Source organism: Macaca fascicularis, chromosome 3 (genome assembly GCF_037993035.2).
Source record: "Macaca fascicularis isolate 582-1 chromosome 3, T2T-MFA8v1.1".
Lineage (NCBI taxonomy): Eukaryota > Metazoa > Chordata > Mammalia > Primates > Cercopithecidae > Macaca > Macaca fascicularis.
The window spans coordinates 179,033,602-179,040,325 of record NC_088377.1 but is presented as its reverse complement, the minus strand read 5'-3'; positions in this window follow the sequence as shown (position 1 = coordinate 179,040,325).

Genomic DNA, 6,724 nt, shown 5'->3' with positions numbered 1-6,724 from the left:
AGTCTGTGGACTTCATTGCTTTAAAAAGAAACCACTGTGCTGTCTCTTTCAAAATGCAGGGACACACATCCCATGTTGACTATTTAGTTTTCAAGTCTTTGAATAGCTTTCTTATTCTAAATTTGCCTGTTTTGAAACTATCTTCATTCTTCTGAGAATCATCAGATTTCCAAACTCAGATGTCTTAGAGCCAAACTTTTCAAGATTGTTTTATAACATTAAAGCCTCTGACAATATTCTAGTTGTAGTGATATTCTATAGGTACTCCAGATATCCCATAGGGTTCAGTTTCAGTTTCTGTCTTGTCACAGTACTGGAAACCTATCTTTACATTTCGTCTATCCATAACTTTTCATCTCAGCTCTGGAATTACATTTCGCCTGTCTCCTCTGAATTTAGTTTCCTTGTACTTCCGCAGAAAGAAAAATGCCTCCCTAGCGCCAAGTTGAAGTTTTAAACGAGGACTATAATATGTTTACATGAATTAAGGTCTTTCCATTGTCACTGATGATGGGTATGAAATACAGGTTTTTATGGCGGTTTTCAATTACCTGTGCAGAAAAATCAATGGCAGCAGCTTGTGCTGGCTCAGTGAGCTGTTGGCTGACTGTAGGGAGAGGTTTCAGCTGTTGTGTCTGCCAATGACACCATCATTCCTCCAACAGAGGCCAGTAAGACTGAGATTCTCAACTCCTTTGGCAGTTGCCCCGTTAAAAAGTACACACTTAATAACCAAATGTGAAGTGATTGTTTAGGTTGTCAAGAGAATGCTTATACGGAAAGTGAAATCTTCTAACCATAAACCAAATTTAATTCATATCTTTCATTCTATTTATCTTATATAAAAAGAAGTAGGGACTTAAGGTTGAATGAACAACAACACTAAATTTCATCAGAGTGTTCCACAGTAGTGCTAGTCATTTAAGAAGTCCACTCAAGAAAAATTGATTTCTCAGAGATTTATTAGCTCTATTGTAATTTTTATTTTTGAAAAACTAAACAGGCTGTAGTTACCTGGGTCATAAGCTGGTTTATTGTACACTGTGATATAAATTGTTTGAACTAGAAACCCCAAATGGGTGTCTCTGGTTGACTCTTATTTTATGCCTCCAGTGAATTTTGCCCTTTGATGTTAATGTCCTGTATAGTCTTCTCACACTGACTTTGGTTTGTCCCTTTTGCTAGTCACTGGGGCCTGTCCTTCGGGTATGTGCCTTCTTATAACCCAGCACCATGATGAGAAAGCCCAGGCTAGCCACATGGGGAGACATGCAGGAAAAGATGCCCAGCCAGCCCGCATCTGTTTTAGCCATCTTAGTGATGGCATCATCAGATAGGTGGTTGAAGAAGCCATCTTGAATATCCCAGTCCTAGCATGTAGCAGAGTAGAACTGCCCTGACAAGCCCTGTCCAAACTGCAGAATCATGAACAAATAAATACTGAATTCTAAAGCCACCAAGTTTTGATTGATTTGTAATAGCAATAGACAATTGAATCAGATTCTCAATATCTGAAAAGAGACAGCCCAATAGACTTGACTAGTTGTGATGCATCGTTTATGTTAATGGGGTCAATTTATTCTGCATCGCCAAAGTCCCCATTTTGAAAATTAAAAGAACAAAAACAAACAAAAGCAAACAACTAGAGTACAGAAAAGTTAAGCTAGAAATTGAATTTAAGTCTCACAGTCCCTCCCAGTATCTGCTTTATGTTGACTCTAGCGGTCTCTAATACTTTCATGGAAGTAGATCGTGATGAACAACATCTGGAACATAGTAAATGCTGAGTTAGTATGAATTTATTATTATTGTACTTTTTCTTCTAATGTTCATCTAAAGCCATCGGATCCATGATTATATCCACATCAGAGCATATAGTATATGCTGATAATAAAGTCTTTGAGAGGAAAAGGGTGAAGGGAAGGTCTGAAAATACATCGGTAGGATAATGGCTCCATCTACTTTCTCTCCTCATCAAAACAGCAACTGTATCAGTAGCTCCTCCCTAGAACAGAGTATTTCATCTGAATACTCTGATTCAAGGGTTCTGCTTCAAGTCTTGATGATGACTTAGGGAGCTGCAGTCTCATTTTTTCAGAGCACTTAGATTCCAGCTTATATTTTTTCTTCTCCCTTTATCTTTCTCTCTCCTCTACCCTTCTTTCTTCCCTGTTTATCTTCCTTCCTTCCTCCCTCCTTCTTTCTGTTTTGATAGAAAATCAATCAATGACTTGAAGGAGTTTTAGGCTCCTAATGGAGAGCTACTTTAGACTCTTGGGAAGGAGGGAGCACGGGGTTATTTATGAGTTTCTAAATCCCGGGTATGTCAGCCTGAAAAGCCTCTAACTGTGGAGGGTGGGGGGGTCAAAAAAAATCACAATATTTAAGGTTAAACTACTAAAAGTTATTTTATATTCTATGTCCTTTCTTATGATATAGCTTTGAGGTTAAAAAAACAGTTTTGACATATTTTATCAAATTTACTATTTACTTAACATGGTTAACCAGTAATATTCTAGTTACTGAAGTCATCATTATCCAAATCTCTGTAGTTGTAAAGATGCATAAAATCAAGAATCAAAAGTTGCCATGACCTAGCACCATTCACTTTTGAGCACATGGCTAATAAAATTAGTTTCCATTCAAAGAGCCTTCTGTTCCTGGCACAAACTTCCATCCTCAACCAATCAAGATCTTATTGATCAGTCTCTTGCTAATTTTTTGAATGCTGTAATGCCCTAACAACCCAATATACTACAAGAAAAGTCAATTATAGAGACAAATCATGAACTTTTAAAAAGATAGAGGACAATGATGGGTAGTCTGTGGATATGAGAATAATGTGACTAGCAAAGAATATGAGGAAATTTTGAAAAATTAATGAAAGATTTACATATAACTAGAAATATAATCATGCTGCAGAATTAAAATGTGAAATGAGGCGTATTATATTGTCCTATATAATGATGTTGGATGAACAGAAATGAAAATGTAAAAAATAAATTAATGCTTGATTTATTCTTTGGGTTAATAATCAATGTTTATTTGTAGTTATGATCTAAATTTGATAAATAATATAAACTATTTTAGTTTTGTTCCTCAATATAGAAATCCTTAATTTACAATGAAATTTTGGCCCCTTATATAAACAGATATTTTATGGGTTCCAATTATTCTCAGATAATGACACCCTCTTGTTTATACTAATGGTATATTTAAGATTCAACTGGCAATACAAAGAACAGAGAAAGATGACCACTTATTGAGTGTCTTTTATATTTTGTGATGTGCACTAACTACATATTACACTTATTTTCTCGTTATTAATCTTCACAGCAACCTTCCATGGTAAGAAGCTATCAAAAACCCCATTTTATAGATGAGGAAACCAAGGCTTAAAATTTAAGTAGCTTGTATAAAGTCAAATAGTTATGGTGTGAAAGAGAAGGAATTATGTTTGTAAGTTGTTTATTAGCGGTATTCAAGAAGGAACAAGTAAATAAACCACCACCTTACTGCTCAATTTCTCTGCCAGTTGAGAAATTAAAAATTAATGAATGAATAAATGTATAAAAATAAAACAAGACAAAGAAAATAAGAACCCCAAATATTACCTTTATTACTGATAAATCTTTATGTTGGAAATTGTGGTTGCTATGGAAGGCCCAGTAGCCTTCCTCTTAGTGACTTCTGGAATGAGGCAGTCCACAGGATGACGTTACACGTGTTCTCTAAATCTTCCCAACTGATATGATTTGGCTGTGTCTCCACCCTAATCTCACCTTGGATTGTAGTTCTCATAATCCCCACGTGTCATGGGAGGGAGCTGGTGTGAGGTAATAGAATCATGGGGGCGGTTACCCCCATGCTGTTCTTGTGATAGTGAGTGAGTTCTCATGAGATCTGATGGTTTTATAAGGGGCTTCTCCCCCTTTGCTCAGCAGGTCTCATTCCTGCCACCTTGTGAAGAAGTTGCCTTTCTTCCCTTTGCCTTCCAGCATGATTACAAGTTTCCTGAGGCCTCCCCAGCCATGCTGAACTGTGAGTCAATTAAACCTCATTATAAATCATCCAGTGTCAAGTATGTCTTTATTAACAGCATGAGAAATGACTAATACCCGACCTTGAAGTCCAAAAGAAATGTGAATTAGTATAATTGGGATTTTAAAAATTCATCAACAAGAGATATGGCATTGACTGTTCAGGAAAAATGAAGCTTTTAAAACATACATCCAGACTTTAATAACATTTCATCACACACACAGCTCATGTGCCATTATCAGAGATAAAACACTTGGCTGAATGAGACATTGATACGACTTATTGGGAATACATCTTGTGCTCTTAGTAAGTGCCTCTTCTAAACAGTATGATGAAAAAGTGCTTGAAATAGTATATTTCTCACCTACTAATTTTACCTTATTGAGCCAAAGAAATAAAAATGTTATCTAAAACAGTGGTCCCTGACTGTTTGGGCACCAGAGATTGGTATCGTGGAGAACAATTTTTCCATGGACTGGTGAGGTGCAGATGATGGTTTTGTGAGGAAACTGTTCCACCTCAGATCATCAGGCATTAGATTCTCATAAGGAGTGCACAGCCTAGATCCCTTGCATGTGCAGTTCAAAAAAGGGTTTGCACTCCTCTGAGACTGGAATACCACCACTGATCTTACAGGAGGCAGAGCTCAGGCAGTAATCTTGCTAGCTGCTCACCTCCTGTTCTGCAGCCTGATTCCTAACAGTCCATGGACCAGTACAGGCTGTCGATGGCCCAGAGGTTTGGGATCCCTGATCAAAATACATAGTCAAGTTCACTGTATATGAATTAGTGATCAATAGATCTTGAGAAGAAATTCTGAATTTGTGTGGGAACATCAACCCAAAAACTCAAAGAGACTGGAATAGAAAATAAAATGGAAAGAATACGACTGTTTTAAGAATGTTAGCACAGGCAGAAGCAATGAAGTGATCTGATGAAATGAATAGTAAAATAACAACTTTTCCATCACAGTAGCTTTTTATTAAAAAATAAAATCGCTGAAACTCAATACAGAAGAAGTACTGAAATTCAGCATTAAGTAAAAACAAAACAAAACAAAAAACCCCACAAAAGTTGGTACCAAAGACATTTTTTGGGGGGAAGAGAACATCATGTGATTACAATTTGTTCATCCTGTTAAAGGTAGGAATATCTGTATGTGCCATGCAATCACTGTAGCAAATGTGTTCATTGGCTGCCCCAAAGCCTTGCCTTCTCCAGCCCCATTTCATTTGCCTGGCTCTTATTACAGAGGCTGAAAAAAATTCTATCTATCTTCAGTTTATTCAATTTTCATTCCAGGTCAGGTCACATATGAAAAGAGGGTCTCCTAGGAGCTTTTGGGATAATTTCTCCTTTTTCCATTAGAAAGAGGTACTCAAGAAGGAGCACTCTTAATACTATCTCCTGAGATGCAGCCATCATGAAACTATAAGGAACAGAACAGCAAGCAACTGACACCAAATAGGCTGTGAAATCTTTGAGATGCTGAATCAATGCAGCAACCACTTATTTCTGAAAGTCTTGCTATGTGAGGCATCACTATTAGCTAGGTTTTTCTTTTATTTAAAGCTGAAAACATTTCTAACTATTTCTAAAAGTGAAGGTCATATTTTAAAATGAAACTTATCATCTGAATTCCATCATGACTTTTCTCTGTTTCAAAAGGCAAATAAACACAATGATTTGTTTCCCACAGATCAAAGTGTTACATGATGTGGCAAACATATAATAAAAAATTTGGGAATATCACTAAAAAGAAATGGAGTACATTCTGGGTCTATCGGACTCAAACTCTAACTTGATTGCTTCTAGCTGTTTGACCTTACCTGAAAGTTAGTAATAATAAGAATCATTTACATCATAGGATTATTGTGAGAATTGCATGTGATATTTTTAAATTGCTAACCCCCATGCCAGGGAGATTACAATGATTTTACCCTCTTGTTATTATATACACTTGAATTAATTTGCAAAATAAATGTTCAATTTTTGTAGTCATTTTCTTTATATCAAATTGTATTTTTTTTCCAGTTTTCCAGAAAGCCTTTATTTACTTCTTAAATGTACTAATTTTCCCTTTCTTGACAAAATTCCCATGAGTGCCACATTTTTTTCTGAGTAGTTTTCAAATGCTTTAGAAGTAATCATTGCAGTCTTTTTACCTGTCTCTCTCACTCATCTACTTAGGATGAAACCAAATTAGTATAAGGGAAGTGGGGAAAAGGGTACATGATGGGGGTATAAATTAGCTGGAGGCAGTTATCCAACCCTACATATGTAAAAACAATTCCAGAGAAATTTCAAGTACCTAAGTAAGGGAGATTTCAGTGAGGGTGTGAAAATGGAGCAGAAGTTAGGGCACCATTGATCTTCTCACACATATAAACACAGGGCCAAAACAAAACAAAACAGCACTGGAAAGAAACTGACAGAAATATGTAAAACAAATAACAATAACTTCCCCTCTCCACAAAAAAAAATAAAAATAAAAAAAGCAGATTTTTGAGACATTGAAATTGCTGGCCTTGGGCAATAGAAAAAAATCTGCTTGCATGCCAACTAAATATTCATTAGGAAAATTATTAAAATGGTTTAGAGAACGGCATGGACAGTGTGAGTGGTAAGAGTGAAGAGTGACTGGAGTGGGAACAGGGATTAGTTAAGCTACCAACTTGATCAC